The sequence below is a fragment of the Falco biarmicus genome, chromosome 3 (assembly GCF_023638135.1).
Source record: "Falco biarmicus isolate bFalBia1 chromosome 3, bFalBia1.pri, whole genome shotgun sequence".
In the NCBI taxonomy this organism is placed as follows: Eukaryota; Metazoa; Chordata; class Aves; order Falconiformes; family Falconidae; genus Falco; species Falco biarmicus.
Window position 1 is genome coordinate 50672695 of NC_079290.1, and position 24143 is coordinate 50696837.

The 24143-nt window shown below is 39.8% G+C and overlaps 2 long non-coding RNA genes across 2 annotated transcripts; one reads left to right on the forward strand and one right to left on the reverse strand.

Moving 5' to 3' along the window:
- Positions 1-2762: 2762 nt before the first annotated feature.
- On the reverse strand, positions 2763-12927 carry LOC130146884 (uncharacterized). Its single transcript, XR_008821041.1, has 3 exons — positions 12796-12927; positions 11052-11246; positions 2763-3858 (listed from the first exon to the last, which is right to left on the reverse strand). It is a non-coding gene; the product is annotated as an uncharacterized LOC130146884 (long non-coding RNA).
- LOC130146883 (uncharacterized) lies at positions 12701-16201 on the forward strand. Its single transcript, XR_008821040.1, has 2 exons — positions 12701-13014; positions 15682-16201. It is a non-coding gene; the product is annotated as an uncharacterized LOC130146883 (long non-coding RNA).
- The last annotated feature ends 7942 nt before the right edge of the window (positions 16202-24143 follow it).

Below are 24143 nucleotides of genomic sequence, written 5' to 3' on the forward strand. Positions count from 1 at the left end.
GAGAGCTGGAGACTGGGAGACATCCTTTCTGGAAAGCAGTGTGCTGGGGTGTGCGAGTAGCAGAGAAAGACATTACTTCTAGTAGAGATGGGTGGGAGCTGCAATATTTGGACTCCAGTTTTCAATACCACCAAGTACAGAACGTGTATGGGTCTGAGCGTGTGGACCTAACAGACCCATCTTAATTTCCTAAGAGTTGTAAAGGCAAAGTTTTAGCAACACAAAACATAAAATATAAAACGCAGGAAAACCTGCATTGCTGGGGGAGGCAAAGAGGCATGCCTTAGCTTTCAGGGGAAAAAAGCTGTTTTGGCAAGGGCAATAATTAATGAGCCAGCGTCATTTAAAGGGGGCATAAATATTTGCATCCCAGAAACATTTGCCACCTTCTCCACGCTCCCCTTCCCTCTGTTTTTTCCCTTCTCTGCAGTCTCCTCTCTCACGCGCTCTTTTGCTCTCCCCTCCCCTCCCTGCCTGCCTATCATCTTGCTCTAATTGTTTCCAGATTTGTGTGGGAGGTCAGGGCCCGGGAGTGCTGCTTCATGCCAAGTTTATAAACAGAGCAGTGTTTCCAGATGGCCACTGGCTCCAGCCTGGCTAGCAGGTTGATTGGGACCAGAATAACAACAGGTGGAGAACAGACAATGAATTCCTTGACACTTATTTTACTCCCTCTGCTTTTTCCCCCATTCCCTCCTCCCTGCATCCACCACAGCTACCACCAGCAGACCTTCAAGCTCTTGAATCAGGGCAGGGAGTCAGGACACGAGGGAGGGAGAAAGGAGGAGAAATAATGAAAGAAAGTGCAAGTGACTTCCCTGACTGAAGAAATGGCAGGGCAGGAAAGGAGACACGCTGCTACTTCCCTGCCAGCCATTACCGCTGCTGTTAATGAAAGTGTCCTTCAAGCCCTCATGGAAGAGACCCTCAGAGATTAAATAATAATGGAGAATAAACAAGATAACTTGGACAAATAGAGAAAATTATAAGATTGATTTAACAATGCTCCTTAGGCAATTGTGTGCTCTCAGTTATTGGCAAGGCAGTCTGGGCCACCAAGCCCACTGGCAGCGATGACACATCTGCAGCCACAGGGAGCTCTGTACTCTATTTTTCCAGACAGAGCTAGTCCCCCCCCCGGCTCCGGTTTGCTACCCCCGCTCCCAGTCTCCTGCCTTTCCCAGTCTCCCTCGCCTCCGAGCTGATGTTTTCTTCCCACTCTCCACACCAAATTCCCACTTTCCTCATCAAAAGTTGTTTATAGAAATGATGGGGCCAAGGAAAAGAGGTTCTGCAAGGCAGTAGCAGAGGTGCTTTTCTTTCTGTTTCCTTGCTCATCCCAGTGAATTTGTGGGCGTTGTTTGGCACAACTGCATTGCTCCAGTGACTTGGATTAGAGCAGATCAAAAGATGGCCACAGATGACCCAAAACTGCAGTAGGTTCAGGTTCGGGAGAAGCCTCACTCCAGCTGAAGGAAAGAGAGGCATAAATTAAAGCAGACAATGGCCTTGATTTTGGGCCTACAGTAACATGAATGCACACTTTATGTGCATACACGGAGTATGGTCAACCCCTGCTACAATATCACTCCTGGAAATCCCAAAAGAAGGCAGATCCTGGGAGCAAATGGGAGAGAAAGAGACAAGGTAAAGAAACAGACAAGGTCAGAGGAGTAAAGCTAAACTTTCAGAGCCCAGGCTGCTTCAATCTGTGGCAAAACTTTTAGGAACCCATCAGGATGAATTTGCAACAACATGTTTTGGTTCTGGTGGCTGTGATTGCCACCTCCTCTGTCCCCCAAGAGACCACCAGGATGCATGAGCTGGATGCAGTTCCAGCTGTACACTGGAATGCTGGGACTCCAGCTCCTCCCCCTCACTGAATGTCCCAGGGATCCATATGACTGGGAGTTCAACTTCAGGAGATGGTGAAAAGGGAGTGAAAGAGGTACTAGTGAGGGGAAATAAGGAGAAACAGTCTTCCAGGTTAATTCATTTTATATTCCCAAACTGCAAATGTTCCTATTTCCCTGCTGGCCCAGTTCTGCAGTCCTTAGTGTAAGATAGCAGAACCATTAAGTAGCAAAATTGTGAATTATCAAAAAACATTATAATCTCAACTGAGTTAATTAGTAATGAGACTAAATTATCAAAACTGCTGGATAGGCTCAACAAATTTGTTATACACAAGAGAAAGAAAAAAGGGTAAAAATTTCTGTCCATTTCCCACTTGTGCTTGCATTCTCCAGATGATTAAATTTACACTAGAATGAATATCCTAGAAATAAACCCATAGAGAAGTTTTAGGATTGCAAAATTCAAAGTTGCTGACTTAAAAATATTATTCCTTAAAAATTCAATGGCTGCCTTAAACTGAATGTTATCCAAAGTTTGTAATTAAACCAAGACTCCAAAATGAATTGTTTATTTTCTATTTGCTGCACTCCTTACACGTAGAGAAATTGAAAAGGCAGTGAAATGGCATACACAGTCTCCTCTGTTCAAATAAAGTGATTAGTAAACTGACTGAATTACTCACATGGGTGAAGCAGACAGGACTTACCCTGTTCAATATTAATAGTCTATTTTCTTATTTGTAACCTTATATTCAGATCCTTAATGGTTGACGTACTCTTGGGTTGTCTGTAAAATACCCCCAAAAAACATTTTTGGCATAAGTGTCAGCGTGAAGGTGAACTGAAATTTAATAAGACTACAGTTTGCTGCTACTCGGAAAGCTTTTATACAAATGGTGTGTGAAAAGCAAGCGTGATTTAAAAAGCATTTGCTAATATTTGCAATGCAAAAGACTTCAAATTCTTGCATATGAATACCTGGAAGCAGATTTGGAAGCATTTAGGGGTTTTCATGAATGTCAGCAAATTGTTAACAGGTTTTTATTTTCCTGGAGAAATTTCATGACTAGTCTTAACTGTCAAATTTTATGCTGTGTAAGTTCTACATCTACAAATAAACACAAAAACATATTAAGCCAGTTAAAAAATCTTTGCAGTTTCAAAGCCTCTTATATCTCAGGATCTCAAAATACTTTAAACAAACACTGTGCCTAATCCTAAAGATTGGTTTAAATGAGGTCACTCAGCACCTCTTAAGTAGATGTTTAGGATATTTTGCCAGATGAGCTTTTAAGATAGATCATTTTATGGCAATAGGGTAAGCTACAACAGTGTGGAGATTCTCCCGGTTTCGGACTGTAAATTCTTTGGGGCAGAGAATGGCTTTGACCATGTGCTTAGGCATTAGAGTCTTGATTTTACTGACAATTCTGGACATAACAGATGCAAGTAGAATAACAAAGAAAAAGAATAGGAAGTACTGAAGACAAAATGCTCACCAAGGCAGGATTTGGTTCTGATAAAAAATTGTAATTCTTATGTTCATACGACTTCCAAAATTCTACTTGTGCACAAAGTTTCCAATTATTCGTGGAGTATTATTGGGACTGTAGACTGATCATTTTTCATGTGCCACTAACACCACTGTTTTTGGCACAGCATTATGTTTTGTATAACTCAGAAACCCCAGGCCATGCCTTTCCTGTCGTTGCTCCTGTGTTCTACAGAAATCTGTGTACTAAGTTTTTCAAAAAGCAGTGCAGTTCAATGTTTGGTTCATGGAGGTTTTGTAATATCTGCGTTTCTGCTGAATGGAATTATCCAACTCTGACATACCAAATCCAGGATAAGGAAACTTGAGATTTGACTGTGTACCAAACTCTACATTTCTATAGTGAAGGTATTGATCTGATGCTAAACTATGGATACTTATCTGCAATCCTGGTTTCTCTTTCAGCAGCTCAGCATTGACTGTGACGACCAGAGTCACTTGTGGACACCTCTGTGGAAACAAGGCAAATGACATTTGCATTTTAAACCAACAAAGAACAACTTTCAATAGGTGGAAAGCTGAAGATAGGCAGAATTACTAGCATAAAGTGATTCTTTTAAGGAGAAGAGTTTGTCTGCATAATGCTAATTTGCAGTGTTGATGTCCACATGAGCACAGTATGATAAGCAGGTGTTTTTGTTCTGGATGTGACTGCTTGCTCCTTTTCACACCCAGGCAGCACAGTGGGAAATGCCAGGGAGTCTAGCTTCAGTCACTGGCTCAGATATCAAGTTAAGATTGAAAGGTCAGGTTCTGGGAATCCACACTGCAGAAGCTTTATATGTAAATGTAAGCAGAACGATTCGTCTCACCTAACTGCTTAAGTCTAAAACATCTACTGAAAGATGCTTAGATTACAGATGCTGCTTCTATAACCAGCAGAGACAGACATCTCCACAGGCATCTTCAGTGGAAGGATCTCTCACTTGCACACAGTTGACTTGTTGTGGTTTAACCACAACAGATGTTAAGGACAGAAGGACTTCAGAAAACTGAGATAGCTAGATACATAAGTTCTTTTAGATGCTAAAATAAATTCCGCTCCAAGCATGGCAACAGCTTTTTGGACTTTGCCAATGATTAATCTTTTCACACAGACATAGCTATTGAGACATGCTGGTGCAACAGCATTTTCAAATGTTGAATGTCTCTGAAAATTCCTGCTATGGAAAGATTACATAAATGCTTCCTGAAATATAGCTTATTTAGAAATGAGGTGCATACCTGACCTAATGTTCCTGAAAAAAAACCAGCTAAGCTTCTCCTCACACAAGTTTTGAAACACCTCAAACCAGAATGAAGTTATTTTTCCCTTCAAGAAGCTGGCAGGGTAGTGAAAAGTCTTGTGTGGAGGAGGTGAGAAATACCGTTTCTAAATGCTGAGAAAACCAACTGTCCACAATGACAACCCATATACAGTGACTAGATTATTTATTATGCTAGTTTGAACTGCTACTCTAAACCAATGATATAGGAAAAACTGTGACTGAAGGCAGGAGAACATGCAGATATTGTTCATAAATTTTCCTCTAAATTTTTAAATTAAATTGGAACTCATGTTTGTGCATTCAGAGTCCACTCACAAATATTCAAGTAGTTGGGTGCACTCTCCAGAGCGTTCAGAGACTGCAAAGTATGGCCCTGTAAGAGGACCACTGTAAAGCCTCTGAACAGTTCAACATATACAGAGCTCTCATAAAAGCTTTTTTCAGGAAGCACCTTACAAATTCAAATAAACACACAGAGGATGAGATAACTGGGCCAAGTGAGTAAGTTAGCTTCATGTGACAGTGCCCATTCGCTGTTACTCTGAAGAGCAGGCTTCAACTTTGGGCCCTAAACTACTGGATTTCTGGACCTCTGTCAGCCAGAGTCCAGATTCTCTGGGCAGAGAGGCACAACATTGTCTCAGTGGGACACCACAGTCCATCCCAGGTGGTCTGAGAGTTACTCAGTATGTGCAGCAGGTCCTGGACATAACTATGGCACCTATCCCAGTTTGTGTGTTTTGAAAGGTGCATAAATGCTACCAGCAATTTCATTGCGAGGAGTCCTGCTAACAAATATAGGATTAATTAATAACAGACATTCTTCTGGTATGTTTTCTATGTAGGAGCTAATCAAGCCAACTCAGGCTGGTTTTGTGTTCTGTTGATTGTCACCCTAAAGACAGGAGAGCAAATACATCAAATATGCTTGACCAAAACAGAGAGCATCTTAAATGAAAAGCATGTAATGGTAGGGGCTGCTCCATCTCAGCAAAAAAGCAGATTAAAGAAATACAGGGAGAAAGATTATAACTATGATCACTGAACATCAGACGTAGCAAGTACACTTAGTAAAAAAGGTGACAGTGAACTGTGGATTGCAGGGAACCTAACTGGTGAAATTGCTCCAGCGAAATTTATTGATCATGAGGTCTAAGCAAAAGGAATTGCCTGGGAGATTTTTCCTGCATGTTTAATGAGATATTAACTGCAAAGCTTAGTTAAAAGTATGTGAAGAAAAGAAAAAATGGTGCTTTGTTCACTCTAGATTGTAATACCTATATAAATATTAACGTGATAGAATAATCTGCTCCAACATTTTCATCTGTATCAGCGTAATTGTTGCATCGGAATGCTCGTTTGCTTAAGAACGCCATAGTACATCTATTTGCATATCTCCTACTGCTATACCTTATAGTGACACAAGACTCCAGCTCAAGGAATAAGTTTGTGGCAACATTCTGCAGTATACAGTTTCATAAAGGTATATTGATATGAATGCAATTTTTAAAAAAAATATTACAATGAACCTCAAATGTTAGTCGTAATCCCCTACTTGTTTTCTGATTTAACTGCGAGTATAGTGGTCTGGAAACTACTGACAACTATTGACTGTATATTAACTAACACTATGCTGTTCTTGTACCTTTTGCATAGAACAAATTGACACTAGCGGACTTCTACCTAAGAGCTGCTGTGATATCAGGGACTGCACAGTGAAGCCCTAAGGTGAGCCACTAATGTCTGTAAACCATTATAATAATAATACTTTGCCTAATTGATAGAGACTAAAAGGTCTAATAGATCAACACATTCATCTGTCTGCCAGAGGGCTGCCCATGTTCTGAAACTTCACAACAATCCAAAGGAGAGCAAATAATTGTAATTAAGAAGAAAAGAACAATGTAGTTGTTGCACTGGAGTTGATCTCTGAAACAAAGCAGAATTTAGCAGCTAAATGAAGTGGAAGCTATTAACTGCATCTTTATTACTATGCAAAGGCAAGTAGCAACTGTGTAATTTAAATAGGTCCATTATGTAACTTTTTTTCTAATTCATTCCTGATCTGCTAAACTAATCTCTATTTTTTAGGGGGTTTGAAAATGAATTAAATGGAAGAAAAATGCAGCTGAAAGCCAGGATTATTTAAGGAATGAAGAACAATAGGAAAGCATGACAAGGAAAGATCAGCCATTTGACAATGAAGCAACATCCTGAGCCTGAAGCACATTATTATTGAGTAAGCATCTGAGAAAATGTTTTATTTCTTCACCCAGGATGCATTTTCTTTCCTCTTTCTCCTCCCCTCGTAGCAGTGGAGTTTGACTTGGTGTTAACCTAGAGAAGTTTAACTTGGGGTTTCCTAGATGGGACTAAGAACTCCATTTGTGATGTAGCTCTGTAATTCCATGTCCTATATTTATAGCGTATACTGCAAGTCACATTTTTGTCAAATATGGGCACTGAATGGAGGCAGCTACCTGTGGGCTGTAGGACCCCTAAATGCCCTTTACAAGTCAATGGAGAGAAAGAGAGACACTCCAACAGCTGACAATTCAAAGAACCAAAATATGGCTGACCTTCTGGAGATCTCTCTTCCTCGTTGATTGTAAAGGAAACCTGAAATAGGTACACTTCTAACACAGGTGGCAAAAGTTAGGCGGGATGATTCCCATCCAACTTTGCATGTTCTCATGCTTTTACAACTCCTCCTTCACACCAGAAGTAAAGGTTCAAAAGGTTTTTCTCTCCACAATGTTTTTTATGTGGGTTTCAAAAGCTATTCCTACCACAATTTTGCAGGCAGCATGAGCAAGGATATTTATCTGGTTACAATGCTAGGTTCCTCCAAATAATGTCTTGTCATGTAATTATTAGAAAAGAAATGTTTGTCTATTGAATAATCATGCTGCAATCATGCAGGCCCTAAGATAAAAAGACAACCCTAAGACACCATGGTGCTTATCAGGATATAAGGACTTTTCACAGTATTTTTTGATCATGTGCACTAAGCCTTTGCAAGAGTGGTGCAGCACTGTCAGTTAATTTAGTGCAGCATTTCAATAATGGAAGTCAGGGACTTTTGAAGATTTGGAAAATATATTGAAAGGCTATATATTTAAAACTAACACCTTTTCATTTAGGCATGTAAAACTAGTGTTACCCTTTTATCTAATTTCCTGCCCCTTTTACTAGCGATTCTGTTACAGCTCTTTTCTGTTAGGAACTGGTGGTTCAGTAGTTCAGTGCACCAGAAAGTAATGTAATATTTTGCAAGTTTTGTTGGAAAAGTAATATGGTAGTGCTATTACTAATGAGGAACATACTCATACTACAACTGGACTTTACTTAAAAAAAATAATGAAAAATAACAAGTACAGCTCTGCCCACTGTTAGACTTGTATATTCCTTTGCAATTAACCTAAAGATACAACTGAGTCCTGTGGCTGCACTGAACCTACTAAAAAGCACCAAGTTTGAACAAACTCACTTACAGAAATAATTTAGACTCACACATTTCATTCATGCCCTGCATAAGAAATCCATCATATTTTCTTAGTTGGTGGACAACAGTATTAGAGATTGGTCTAGCTTGCAGCCCCAGCCAAAATGCATTTTATAGAGGTCCAAAACACAAACCTGATCCCAAACTAATTAGATTCTCCCTCACAAAAACACAGTTTCCAATACTTATTTCTTCCTCCAGAAAATCTGAGCAGGGGATAATTCTTTAGAAAATTGCAATTCTTATTTGTATAACTCAATTTAAAATTCATAGAGAAAAAAGTCTGGCTTGACGCAATTATTAAATCATCGTTTGATGATCACTGAAATTTGTTGGAATCTTTCTTTAATCTTGGACATTTAAAAGCCCTTGAGTTTTATGTGTTGTGCTTCAGGACACCTGAATTGACTGCAATGACTGTGATTGGAATTTCATCTGCCTGATAATAATAAATTGTACTTTTGCAACAATTTTGTGGATAGGTTCCTTTCCCTCTCCCTTAACTTCATCTTTAAGCTCTTTTTTCACATTGACTATATTACTTAATGTCTGAATTTTTATTCTTGTTGCTTTATTTCTACTTTTTTCCTCTTTTTCCCTCTACTTCATTTTTTTTCTGTTCTTCGTTTTTGCTTAGTCTAACATTTATTGTGGTTTATTTTTTAGGATACATATATATGTGGTGTGGAATTATAATCTGGACATTTATATACTGAATATATGTTTTTGTTGGAGAAATACATAATTGATGATTGTTCTTATTCTTCTGAGAAATGCCAATTCAAACGGTAGGCCCCAGTTCAATGGATCCTCTACTGCTTTAACAGAACAAAACACCAAAAGCAGGCAAAGGAAGTACAACAGTTTATCTTGGGGTAAGAAATACTGCAAATGTTGGTGCTTGACTGTTTTGCATCTGTCATAATCTCATGCTGAAATACCATTCAAGTGTTAATAATATATTTTGTAAAAAACATGGAACAGATATACCGTAAATAATCACATTGAGAGGAAATAACACACTTGAAACTGGAAATTCCTTTTCTACTTCTAGGCAGATTTCTCAGTTTATTTAGATGTTAAAGAGATCTATTGCCCTTTAAAGTACAGTATTAATAGCTAGGTTAGTTTAACTGCCCTTTTCCCACACATGTTTTTGCAGACTAACACCTACTGATACAGTTTTCAAACAGTGAAATCTCCTCTGATTCTTTAAATGTTCTTCTGTCTTCATTTCTGGATGGCGGTCACAGAGAACAAAGCCTACTGGAATAAACAGTTTGTGAATGCAACTTCCACAGGTTTTGCTGCTGTTTGAGCACATATGTAGGTCCCAAAGTTGCATTTGCTTAAAAAACCCACACTGAGCTAAGGACTCTTTAAAAATTGGTTATTATTTGTCATGGCCAATTCTCTTTTAAATCTAATACATCTGGATAGGATTCAAAAGAAGCGTTACAGAGTGAGTAACTGAGTAAGGATAGACAGGGGCACATACTTAAAGTGAGGCACCCACATGAGCCAAAGGGACATACCAATACACAGTCAGGCACTGTAACCTTATTGGCACCACTCAGCTCTAGTAAATTTTTGACTTTTACTTTTGCTACATTAATCCACAATGCTTATTTTTTCACAACTGGTCTTTGTTGTTAGGTGCAGAAGATCTACTGTGAAGTAGTAGTTTCCAAAAGAGAGGACTGGGGAAGGGGGAGGTTGTTGAGTTTTTGAAGGGGGTTGTTTGTGTGTTTGTTTTCTGACAACTGGCAAAAAGCCCAGCAGCTATTCTCCAGAAATTTCACAAGAAGCATTCATATGGGCAGGAAATCTACTGGCAAGAAATGGCAGATGAAAGAGTTATGTACTGCTGAATTAGAGTTTTGCACCTGCACATTGCTTAAGTTGGAGAACATGTTATTAATATAATCAAAATAGTATAACTAGTAGGATGCGTAGTCATCTACCAAGGAGATTTCATTTTGAGAATTCGTGGACACTTCTTGCATTAGTGCAAAATAAGGAGTTGAATCAATTTCAAATGTGCGCTAAATTAAAAGGGGAACAAACAGTCAATTATTATCAGGATACCACATTTAAAATTAAGATGGGAACTGTGTAAGTGAGCCCAGACCAGTCTACTGGAGGTCCAGGGACACAAGTGGGATTACAGGCAGATATGCCCAGTAAGTAAGGTCAGAGAAATCCTGCTTCAGGCTCACTCATTGGATTCTGTCTTATTTCTATTTTATTTATGGAGAAACCTTTTTTTTTCCCCTCAGGGTCATTAAACTTAGACTGGAATAAGGCTGTTCAAAAAACTCCTATGGAACATTTTTGGGGGTCAGGATTTGGTAATTCATTGAAATCAAAATATTTCCAATGCATATCAAAACATATCAACAAAATTTCAAAATGTGTTGTCCCAGTTTTGAAACCTGGAAGCCCTGAGGTCTCTAGTTCAAAGGTAGACTACTTGGTGGGCCATTCTGCAATGACAGGCCACCAATCCTCTATCCTGGCAGTCAGAGGACTGAGCAATGTTCTGCCAGCTAGGCAAGACTCCTCCAGAGCCCTGCAGGCTTCCAGAAGAACTTAGCCAAAATCCAACTGTCCCTGCAAAAAGTTTAGATTTCAGTCAACTGCCAAGGTCTCTCTGAAGTTTGCCAAACAGCTTTACTTTTGAGACTGGTTCCATCAGCTTTCTGTGTACAAATGTTGGGGGTTTGCAAATAAATAATTTCACCCCAAACAAACCATTTTATCTACCTCAGTAATCACTTAGATCATGCAAAATTATGCACCATCCCTGGATTTGTACCTGGACGCATGATGCTGCTTTAGGCTTCAGGCACAGAAAGGTTATTACAGACCTTGGAGATGTGCAGTTCAGTCTTTCCAAGTTGACCAACACCTCTGCCACGCAGTCAGTACCCTCCTTATTGTATTTCACCTCAAGTGGTTTTTAAACAGCCATAGGGAGGCAATGCCCAGTGCTTCCCTGGGTTAGAAGGCTGAGACCTGGCCAAGGTGGTTCATGAGGAATTTTGACTCTTTCCTACTGGGATCTGAAATACCAGGAAACTAAGAGAAAACATTAAAATCAGCTAAATCAGTATCCATGAAAAACAGTAATACAGAAGTATGCTAGCTATATTGCCATCTCTTGTACAAGAATTATGGCATATCAACACAGAATATGCAACAGCAATTGTAAGAACCCCATGGGGGAGGCACTGCTGAAACTTTGCACTCTCACAGTGCAAGAGCTGCTGCCCAGCCACACTTGCAGCCCAGGCCAAATTTTCCTATGTGATAGGCCAGCCTCCATCAAGAGTCATGGAAGCAACCTACCCATCTGGAAAGTCACAATTGATCCACCAAAAGGCTAAAATACTGAGCATGGTTTGTGAACTGAAGGGAGACAATGAACGAACGCCCCTAGAAAACTGTATGGTGATCAAAGATTTTCTAATCCTATAAACAAAAATGTTTGGGGGGCTGACCCAAAGCAGTTTATTCGTAGATTTACTGAGCAAGATTGTTTAACAGTCTCCATACTGGGTAAACCACTGTTTTCATCAGAATGAGAATTTTACTACAGTCTTTAAAGCCAGCTAAATTAACACAGCCTGCATCAGTACGTTATCAGCAGCAATGTGTTCTGAGGTTTGTTTTCTCTCCTTTATTCACTGCAAAACCTATTGAGTTGCAAGGAATACTGAGTGGGAAAAGCCATTTTAAACTGCATGTTTATCATTTTAATGTCATTTGAATAACTAACCCATAAACTTTATCATTTTGCTATTAGAAAGAAGAAATAAAAATATATAAAACCTGTAAAGAATAACAGAGTACTCATCCAGATTGCTGACAGTCAGTAAATGCCTCAAAAATCTCTCCCACTTCTTTACAGAGGCTAAAATTCAGCAGTCCAGCAAACTGGACTATAAAATCAGCAGATCTGCCCCAAAATTAACACACTTTTTCTTTGCAGTAACAGAGCTAAAATGCATTTGTGGGACAGCAGGCTGGCACTGGGTCATGAAAGGTATTTGTCATTTTGTAAAACAAAGCAGCCATCCATAACCTTTTTCGTCTCCAGATAATAAAAGGGAAAGTCTCATTTTGCGACTATAAAAAAAGTTACAGCAGTACAGCTGTAAGCAGAAATCCAGTCCACTTGTGGTTTAGAGAGCTCCATGCCTACCGTACATAAAATAATATGCTGTTATCATTAACATAGACAACAGCTTGTTTTCAATTTGGCTGCAGATAATGAAATTATCCCCCAAATTGCCATAAAGTGGAACAAATAAACACAAAAGCAAACTCTTTCCCGCCCCCCCTCCCTTCAGCAGAGCTGGCTTTCAGCTATTTAGAATAAAAGCAAAGCTTCTGTTTTTCCAGAGCTCCAGTTTTGACCTCAAGCAGATAAAGAACATGAAATGACAAACACGCAGCAAAGAGTTACTGTGTCCTTCCCCCCGGCCTCTGTTTACATTAGGAAATGTACCCAGGGAGGAGGGAAGGGGAGGCAGGAGGGCTGCCTTTCAGCGCCGTGCTCAGCTCCGCTGGCTCCGGCTGGAGCTGGCCCCTGTTTCTGAGTAAGCTTACTCCACTCCAGATGTGCCTCGGCTCCAGCGTGGCTGCCATGTACAGTAAATCGGCATCTGAGGGCTCGTCAATCTGTGGGGTAGAGCAATTGCGGTCTCGCCAGGCCGCCCCACTGGCACAAATAGAAATTTGCGCTGCTGAACTGGAAAAGGAGGAGGAGGAGGGAAAGGGGCGACAGGGAAGGAAGGAGGCAAATAACGGGAGAGCACTGTGTGAAAGGTGAGGGGCTGGAAGGTGTCCGCTCCCGGGAGGAGAAGGGGAAGAAATAAACACTAACAGCCAGCAGGGGAAATGTTCTTAATGCATTTGTAAATTTACTTGTAAATGTTTTACACTTAGAGAGAAAGGGGAATGCTGCATATCATTTGGCAATGTTGGCTGTCTATAGGTCCCCGTGGATATACTGATTTAGTACGACTTGTAACCAGGGCAAGAGAAACATAAAATAGCCGGGGAAAGACAGCCAATTAGTCATTACATGTAGATTGTAAAAACAAGAGACAGAGACGGAGAAATAAATACCCTTAGCAAATTGAGTGCCTCTTGTTTATGTCCCTGCAACATGAGTATGAAAAAGCAGAGGCAAGGATGCCTTCTAATCAAAGTGTAACTTGCAAACCCGTCAGTGCTCCCATTCAAAATCCTCCAGGGTTTCCTGACGCTCACAAGATTTACCTATTTGCTGTCATTGTAAAATACAAATTGTTTCACTAATCAGGCAGTTTGCTTTGGATCTAACCCCAGTTGTACAAACTCCAATTTGGACGTTCATTTCTGATCTCCTCCCGCCTACACAGCCGTTGCTAACTGAGTTTTAATAGGATGAGAAAACGATCTTTTCTTTTATAGTGGGTTCAAATGAGCTACCCAGCTTCAAGCTGACTATAGCTCTGTTTTCCTAATCACCATTTTTTTATAGCAATTCTGAGGATGAAAATGCCTGCTCCCCCTCCCTTTGCTTCCAACAGTGCCAAGTCTAAGAATGTAAATAAGTGTTAAATGGAATCACAGAAGAAAAATGGGTCAGATTTAGTGTAATTGAGTCATAGTTAAATTTAGGCTGCTTTTATTTGCAAATGTGCACTTTAACAGCAGCTCTATACAGCATCTCTGGGTAGAATGAGATGCCTCATTTATTTATTATTTTTATTGTGGTTGTGCCTGAAATTCTCTGCAAAGGCTCCCAGTCCCATTGTGCTGTGCACTGTAAAAGATGAGCTGTGCATTTTTAAGACTCTCCTTTGCCAGAGAGGCTACCCTCTGAGTACCATCTGGGTTAAATGGCAGCACCTTAAATGGACAGAAGTATTGTCAGCTGTTCCAAATTTTCAAAAGTTGTGAATCAAAGCTGAAAAAAATCATGGGGCTGCAGGAAAAGTCATAAGACTTTCCAAAGGGTATACACAACATCCTTGCTTGTCTTCTACTCTGTGAGTTTCCAAAGCTTCCCAACACACTGTGTGGCTATGAAAGCTACTTTCTAAAAAGGAATACTTAGATTCTTGCAGTATCCATTCATTTAAGGAATAAAGGCTTAAAAACATCAAATATAATTAAATTTGAAATAAAACCATAAGACTTGGCAGTACAACAAACAGTTGTATATAGTACTCGATTTTCCTTAACACCCCATTGACAGAATGAGGTAGTAAGCTCTCTTCCCTCTAGGTTAAATCAATCCTGCAAGGTACGAGGTGCTCTGACTGACTACAAAGAACATATGTAATCATATACAATTAAACAATTAAATTAAATGTGATTATTCTTACGCATAAATTTCTTACTGGGTTTTCAAGCACTGGAGGCACTGAGATCATTACCTTAGATGCAGGGCAATACAGAAGCTCAACAGGCCCCCAGCAAGCAAGCAGGCATGCATCTGCCAAAGAGGACAAGTCCATGCACAAAGAGTATGTGTCACATTACCAGCTCTTCTGGTGGACCCAAAGGAGGCGTGCTGCCTCCCACTTCTTCCTCTCATCTCAGTGTCCAGCCCATACCCCAGCTAGCCCCTGAAGAGGGTTCTCACCATTGCTTCATGCTTTGTGCAGTCATTTACAGCAGGACAAAATGGACACAAAACAAATGTATCAAATCAGGATGGCAAGATTAGGATCAAAATTACCTCTAAACCTGACTGTTTAAAACTAGGCCAAAGCACTGACAAATGTACAGCAGGGACTTCCCTTACACTGACAGAAATATGAACTGGGTGATGGAACAGGTGTTTCCAGCGGCCAGCATTTCCATGCAGAAAGGCAACACAGGCGGGTCTCATTAGGCAGTAGCAGAGTTTAACAAGGAATGTGACTTTTCCCACCCCATGTTGAATGAGTGGCCCAGGGGAAATGTGATACTTCGAGGACACCAAGAGCAGCACAGTTCTTAGCTCATCCACCACAATGGCACTAATTTGAGAATAAGTGAGCGTAAAGCTGATAATAGTTGTCTGTAAAGAACCATGTAGGATGGTAAGATGATATCAGACAATACTAAGTGACCATGGAGGAATGTATCTAGAAGCCAGGACACAAAGTGAGTGAAGCATGAAGAGGGTGTTGAAAATGAATCAGTGAGAGAGGTAGGAACAGCAGAGCAAATAGTGCAGTCCCTCTTCAGAGAAGCCCCGTTCAGTGTTTTGCTCCTAACTCACAGCAACAATGCTCTTCCACTGTAGTTTTAGCCATGTTTTCACAATGTAAAATCAAGTCCTTGCTTACATCTGTATCATACGTGCAGCCACTTAACCTCAGGTTTATTGTGCATATGGTCAGAAAGGACAATTTCCCTGACAGAAGTTAAAGAAAAGGCAAAATCAACTGAAAATCTCACTAAAATATGATACCTTCTTTGATGTCTCAACTAACACAATGTGCCCTCTTGCAGGACAGCAGGTACTAAAGCCTCAAGAAAAATTGCCTGGAAAAAAAAAAAAAAAAAGATGGTTCATATTTCCAATGATAACTTCCTTTTAATTGCACATTAAAGTCTTGGATCTACTATTTTCTTCTATACACATTCCAATGCACCTGACAACTGAAGGAAGGACAGTACTGTCCAGCCATTGTGTGGGCAATGTTGTGAAAAATACCACAAAAGATTCTGCCAAGCCTCCCTCTCACACAGACCTCTGACACCTGCATTATTTGGAACGACTACTTTCTGTATCAGTGAATTCCCCCCAGGGACTGAAACAAGATGAGCAACCAAGAACCTGGCTGCAGAGCAATGCTGCGGAGAGGATAGGGATGCAATTATCCTTTCCTACTTAAGGAAGATGCAGCAGCCCCATGTTCTAAGGAAGACAAAGATCGCTTCACACATCTTCTAAAAAAGTGGACATTAAGAAAAGTTTGTTAACTATCCTGTCTACAGTAATCTAAAAATAAAATCTAAAAGGACTGCAGGAATAGGCTGTGTTGTAATTGAAATTGTTCATAACACAAACTGCAAACTTGGCATTTTTGTTCATAAAAGAACTATCAATAAGTTCACCAGGCTTATATATGTCAAATGTTCAACATCCTAGTAGCATGTTCTTTATGATGCCTTTGACACCTGCAGAGAAATTACATCAAATCTGTAACAGCAGTATTAGGTAATGCACCAGAGTTCAATGTTCAAAACATCCTGTTCTTTACATAGCCTCTTGTCTTACACAAAAGCAGTTAAAAATAATAGAGCTTGTTCAAGTGCCAGATTTACAAGCTTGTGTTCATTGACTTTGTAAGATTCATCTTGCAAAATTGTTTTGTTATACCTGTGGGCTGTGAAAGGGGTGGCAGGAGAAGGCACAAGAGGGAGGAAAGCTTTGTGAATCGGTGGTTTCAAGCTTTCAGGAAAAAATAAAATAACTTCAACCACTCTGCTTTTATGACAATTAATTTACTTTTCTGAAAAGTAAAATTAGTAAGAAGTGAATTTTTTAAGAAGTGAGTAACTGAATAAGTAACCTGTAGCTGGACTGGAGATAGATTAAAGTCATGGAATATTTATATTTGCAGTTTGAGATCTGGAGGCTTGTATCAGCTAATTAGTAAGACAGATGCCATTTGCAAAACGTGGATGTTGATCCTGATGCAGATTTTGAGCTCATCAATCTTTTAGAATGTTTAGAGGAGAGGAAGCTTGGCTCTGCTCTCAAATTTCACACTAGAAGGCTCTAGCTGGCTTCAGTGATGAAAGAAAAAATAAAAAAAAATAAAAAAAAAAAAAGAAAAAATGGCTCTGTGTAGGCTTCTACAGCCTTGCTATGTAACGTGCACATTGTAACAACCTCAGTGTTGCTGTTACAAAACTGTGTGAGCAATAGGCCCCCTCCTTATTGGGATCTGGGGTTCCTATTGTTGTTGAGAGAAATCTGAGCAGAACAACGCAATCCACCAGTGCCCTTCTGTTCTTGTCACATTCATGAGTCCTACGACTAATCTCTTTGCAATCAAGACCCAAAGCTGTAATTGATCACTTTATTCTTATTTTCATAAACTGTTGAGAGCTTTTCTGTTATTAATTCTGTTTATGAAATGCTCATTTTTACTGGGAAGCAGCATATTGATGGTGTGTTAGACTGGGAAAAAAGGGACCTGGCTCAGCACATCAGTGACGTCTGCTACCAGCTTCTAGCTGTTGAAGCATTTCTTAAGCATGGATTGTATTTACAGTTATCAAGTCTAAAAATTATAAAGTCCTTCATCATTGCTTAATAGGGTGCTTTGAGATTACAGATGAAAAGCACCAGGAAAAAATAATTTGTACAAAAAAATAACCAGTGCTGCAGAATGAAGCACCAGATCAGAAACAAGATGAATTTCACACTTCCATTGAAGAGTCTCCAGTTCATACCAGATCAGATTTGAGCCCAGCTATTTTTTCCGAATACCTACATACAGTCTATTTGTAACATATCCCTCATAAAGCTCTTCCTCTTACTTCCTGTGAATAGGAATATTGCAAAACTGCACAGAGGAAGTGGAAGTTTAAAAGCTTTGCTGAGACCAGATGGAAAATGTGATAGGAAACTGAAAAACAAACATTTTGTGTTTTCATATATATTAATTACACTTAACAAAGGTTAACTTCCACTCATATCTTTCCCTCAATTTTTTTACCCAGAACTCTTCATTCTTGCACTAACAGTTATAGACTGCAAGGGCTTCTACCAACAACAATAATAAGAGTCTGGTAAATGTTTTATTACCAAAGGCAGCAAAAAGTCTTATTTTATGTAGAAGAAATAAGCCAGAATCAATAAAGATATAACTTGTTGCCTTTATCAATAATCACTAGAACAAGACCTCTATTATTTTTTACCAAAATGCAGTTCCCTTTCCTAGGATTCTCTGGGTGACTTTTACCAAGGTTTTCACTGCAGGAAATAGTGGACAAACTCCAGATCTCTGAAAGAATGACAAAACAATATGAAATACAGGGGCTCCCAAAAGAATGCTAGGGACTTCATCTCTCATGGACCTGGGAAAGACCAAACAAAATTTACACACGGCCTGAACCCAGGCTGGGGTCTGGCATTTGAATAATCCTGGAGTATATTCAATACATCTCATTCTATCTTAGTAATTGCTTTATTGTTTAAAGTGCATTAAGCTCAAAAGATCTTACTTAGGCCACTGTTGTATCAGCTGATTTTTAAATTCTTAGCATCCACCAGCAGACCTGAAAATGAGAACACTCATTTTGTGTTGTAAAGTGTGAAACAGAAGTTTGAACATTGAAGTCTGTAAATTCAAATTAATCTGAATATTTAGTCTTTTGTAGTTATGGGCCACTAAAGATTCATGCTGCCCTGTAACTCCTTGCTGATGAGCACATTCCTCTGGGTGCCTAATTTGTGAGAGATTTACACTGTGTAAACATTATTTACAGAGGGCACTTGATTCTCTCTAAGTCAATTAGATATGCCTTTTCAGGCACATTTTCTGTTGGAAGCTGCCAGGAGAGGGTTTTCTTTTTTACCTGTAATGGGGATTCCAAAATGACATCACTTCTGAGAAGCCACAGGGTGTCTGGGAAATAAAACGGTCCTGCCAGTGCAGCCTCCTGTATAACTGAAATGCAGTTTAAGGGCTCTTCAGAGGAATTTCTTCAACTCTGGAGGAGGCCGATCAGCAATCTGACCTCCAATAAAGACAGGAGAAGGAAGCTCTCTTTGGAAGATGGAGGAAACTTTTCTTCTTTGAAAAGCATTCTTACATGCCATCTGCTGATACAGTACAGACTCACCTCCTGAGGTCCAGACAAGTCTGTGTTAGCGATTATGCCAATATGTCTCATGCAGTTCTCACTGCCCTTAGCTAAAAATGAGAAAAGTCAAGGAAAGCAAGTGAAAAACAAAACAGAATCCTACCTAACAGAGAGGTTTATCATTAGAAGTGTTCTAAATGCACAGAGAGATGTCTCCCTGCATATATATGAAGTTTAGGATTTTTACTGTTTTATTGCTCTCTGGAAACAATGAGGCTGTCAACAAAAAACTAGCAAAATGTGTCTATAAACATGGTGGATACATATACAAGCAGGTAATTGCATATGCAATTATGCATTGTGTGTGCAAAATGAGCATCTACACCTAAAGTTATGCATAAGTTCACGATGTTCAACACAGGCAAATACTAACTCCTGCATCTGGAACAGTCTAGAGGCCAACATATTAGAAAGCAGCTTTGCAAAAAGGACCTGGGGCTCCTGGAGGACAAACTGAGCATGAATCAGCAGTGCATCTTTGCAGTGTTAAAAGCCAACCTCATACTGGGCTGTTTTATTAAGAAAATAACCAAGTCAAGGAAGTGATTATTCCCCTCTGTTCAGCACTTGTGAGACCACATCTGGAGTAATGCATCCGATTCTGAGACACTGACAAACTGGAGCAAGTAAAGCTGAGGGCCACCAAGGCGGACAAAGGGCTGGAGTATGTGACTTGAAGAACAGCTGAGCAAGCTGGGTTGGTTTGGCCTGGAAAAGGGAGAGCTGAAGGAGAAGGCCTCACCACCATTGTCACAACCTAAATTATTCAATGAGTTTATATTAGTACACAGAAGTTCATGTGTTATCATAGCTAACCTTCCATCTCACACCAGAAACCAAGTGCATGATCTGTGAGTTAACAATTTGTGGGACAAAGTGACCCACTGCTGGGACAGAGTAAGACTAAAGAAGACCTGGAGTCAAGCCAACCAGCATTCCTCAAGGAAGCCAGAGCAGTGCAATAAACTAACCAAATCCATCCAACCTACAGCAAAAATTCTCATGACTCAACCGCCTCTGTAGCCTGTCAGCTCTACCTCCCACCTCTACAGCCCGATCTAACACTAGAGCTCAAGCTGCCAGATACTTCAATCCAGACACTGTGGTGATACAGCCCCCCTCCAAGACTAAGGCCCAGATCCATGAATCCTGCTTTAATCCACTCCTGAGAATGTGTGTATTTTTTGGGCTGAATTTCGGTAGCCTATATTTGGAAAGTCTCACCCACAGTCTTTAGCTAACTGAAGGAAGCCAAAGAAAATGCAAGATGTAGTGGTTACCAAAGCTGAAATCCTCCCTCAATATGACCATTCCTTATGTATTTGTGCACTGTATGTGTGCCTACCAAACCTCTAGGAACTCAGTCTGCTCCTTATTTTATTTATAAAGAACGGATGAGAAAGAGTCCATTTCTATAGAATTCCCTGGATAGAATCTACTGCAGAGTACATCATTAATAAAGGATTTTTCTATTTATTTGTTTGACCTAGAGCAGCTGGTTAGTCATATCTCTCTGGGGCATGTCAACCAATAGATATTATTTCATAAGCTGAAAATTTTTGAATAATACTGTCTTGTCCCTTCCGTTTGTATTACATTACATGGGAGTAAGGAAGTAAGTTTGCCTTATACTGTTGAAATGTAAGGGGAAAAATGTTTACGAAACACTAGAAAAGGATTGAGCAGAACTGACAATTATAAAAATGCTGATAAACCTTTCTATAACAGGTTATGCTTCATACCGTTAAAGGCGGATGCTAAGAATATATCTGAATCATGCGCATGTGAGGTAGAACTAGTGCATGACAACCAAGGAAAATGTATTAAAAGCAGCAACTGGCTTTTTTTTTCCCCACAGATCTCAAAGCACTGAAGTGCCACCAAACTCAATAGGAATCTATTATTGATTTCAGTGAGAAATGCTGGCCCACTAGTCTCATTTTCACAGTTGGAGAAACTGAGACACAAAGATGTTAAATGAGTTGCAGGATATTACCCAGCAAATGGCAGAGCTGGGAATAGTACTCAGCTCCCCTGGAGGCCAGTCTGTGCGTCATCCACCACACCACTTCCTCATACTAGAAGGCAGCAACAGAGCACAAATTTCAGGGATTTTCTTTAATGAGAATGGGAGGTTGAGAGGTCTGGAGGCTCATCTCTAAAGTACAGGAATGCTGGACTTGTTTGACTGTTATATCCAATGCACAGCTGCTGACACTAAGATATGAACATGTCTTTGCTCATATGCAGACTATTAAGGGAAGAGTCGGAGAATCAGGAAGCATCATATGGACAAAAAAAATTCATTTTAAAAACAAACACATAGCAGTGCAGATTCTGCACACATTGAGTCAGGAGGCTAGTTTGCAAATCATAATCAAATGTGATTTAAACACTTTCTGCTAAAGTGGCTGAATCAACTAGTTGGTTGGTGTAAAAGGAATACGAAGCAGGGGTCTTACATTACATCAGATGCCTACAAGTCCTGGTTTTTCCAGATTACTTCTCTTCTGTTTGAAACAGGTGATATCAGGCTCTTTAATAGAAGACACGACTTGTAGCGTTGTTACTTATGTCTTGCCACTATATGAGTGGCATATCTCTTTACTTCTGAGACAGATGCACTGGCTTTGCAGCTTATTCCTACAACGATATTTTAATCATTTAGAATTATGAATATGAATCCATTTTCACAGCAAATACTGTTTGACAGTTTCCTCTCCCTGTGGTCACTGCTGCACATGATTTGGTATTAGTCTCCCTTCCTAGGGAGGTTCTGCATCCTCAGAAGAATGCATGGGATGGGACAGGACTAAAAGACACCAACTTTTCATTGTCTGGCTGAATGGTTTCGGCCCACAGACCCAGCACATTTGCTCAAACACATGCCTATCCCAGGTAGGGGTCCCCTTCCTTTGGCCAGCAGATCATGCCCCCTGGTAGGAGTCCCCTGGTTCTGAGAGAAGAGCAGTGGCTACTGATGCCGCTGACACTGCTTTGGAGCAGACCCACCCGCCTCAGTGTGGCTGATGGTTGTGCTTACTTACTTGTGACTACCTGTGCGACACTTTTTTTCTAGGTTTCAAATCACTTTACCAAGCTGATTGCTACACATTATTATAGTGACAGTTTTGTGAAAAGGAAGGTTAGCAGTTACGGCTATCTGAGATGGTTGCTAATTTCAAGTGATTTAAATTGAACGACATTGTAAATACGTAACATGTTACCTTAAGTGAAGGCAGTGTGTGAATGGCAGAGCAGCAAAAAGATTATAGGATACATTTCTTAAAGTTCAGCAACCTTTCAGATGGACTATGCCAGGATTCGGGGCAAAAAATCCCTGCTCTTCAAGTCACTTCAAGCCCTCTGACTTTGTTGCTTTCATACAAACCAACCACATAATTGAGCTGCATGACTGCTAGTGGGAAGTAAATTTTAATGAAGCTTCAGACTTCGAACATTTCAAACTTTTCCTCTCATTTTAATCTTTGAAATCTTGTAAATAAATATGTAACTTTGACATTACAATCCTTCAGCAAACAGTTTCTTCTTAATGACATTTTATTCATTACACTGTTCCCACCTACCAGGAGCTTCACTTCTGGACTGGGTTTGGCTTTTATTGTTTTGGCTTTTTTAAAAAAAACCTTGCCATTATGCAGCTGTGCAATATATGACAATAGAGGGTGATAAACACTGCACAGCTGAAGCTGAAAACAAATTGAGTTAATGGAATGAAGGTGATGACACTTCTTTCTTTTTTTTTACACAGAAATTCATGAGATATTTTAAACAATATGCTTTACACAAACACAAAAAGAAATCCTTCATTTTTCCCTGAAGAGTCTTTGATGCAAAATTCATTCCCATTGGAGAACACACACAAAATAAATAAATCCTAACCTCTATCTAATGACTTCATGAATTCACAGAAAGTGGGATAACATTTGTGCTTCTAAAATCCAGGTGAAGTAGCAATCCTCCATTCTGCTGCTAAAATCGTCTCTTGCTGGTGGCTGCTAGAAATTAAAGTGTTAAAACGGAGACCACTGAAAAAAGAGTACAGCATATGTTATATGCAGCATGTTACTTCTTCACTGGGCTTCCCATGGGCCAGTGAAGGTTGGGAACTACTTCTGTAAAGGAAATGTATATGGTGTCATGTTATAGACAGTCCTGTGTGTTAGCTCCTTCTCTGCAACTGATTACCCCCAAAATGACTTTGGCCTCACATGGTTTCTTACAAACATTATTTAGTCAGGCTTCAACATTTAAATTGGCAACACTGTTATTCCCAGTTTACAGATGAGTTATAAGTGCAACAGGGTTAACAGCTACTGCAAGGGGACACATTAAATGAGCATCAGGAGCTGGAATAAAATTCAGTTTCCCAACCTTTGCCCACTTAATTGTAATGTCCACAGTCTAAACCACTTAGATTTAAAGAAAAAAGTATAAGCTCCTTCACTGAAACCATGTCCCCTGAAGCCATTTCTGATGCCTAAGTAAGGACTGTAAATTTAAAGCTACTGTGCACCTGTAGCTTCCAAATTGTTTCCATAGGTTGTCTACCTATACTATTTTTTCCCAGCCCCATCTTCTTAAATCTTTCAAAACATGGGAAGAATAACTATCTGCCTCTCAGTCCTCCTGCTCACTGAGGTCAATGAGAGGCTTTCCTTTGACTTCAGTGGCTGTAAGACTTCCATATTCTTTTCCTTCAGTTTTGGAGAGCAGTTGTCCCGGGGTGGGTAAGTGTCTGCTTCAAAAGAAACTGTTGTGTTGAGAATCACTATCTAATCACTACCACCCATGCACCACACAATACAAACAGTAAAAATGACAAGCAAATAAAAATAAAGAATAAGAAAACAGCACAATCGTCCTAACAGCAATGACTGGAAATTAATCTTGGAAGGCTTAACTGTTCCTGTGGCACAGAAGCTAGGAGTGATTGTTCTGTACCACGATGGCATTGCCCAATAACCCATTCTGTCTAAATTAACAGAGCTGGCTAAATTATCCTGCCTTGTGTTCTCTCTTAATTAATTGTTTGGTTTAAAGAGAGGATAAAAAAGTCTGGCTGGGAT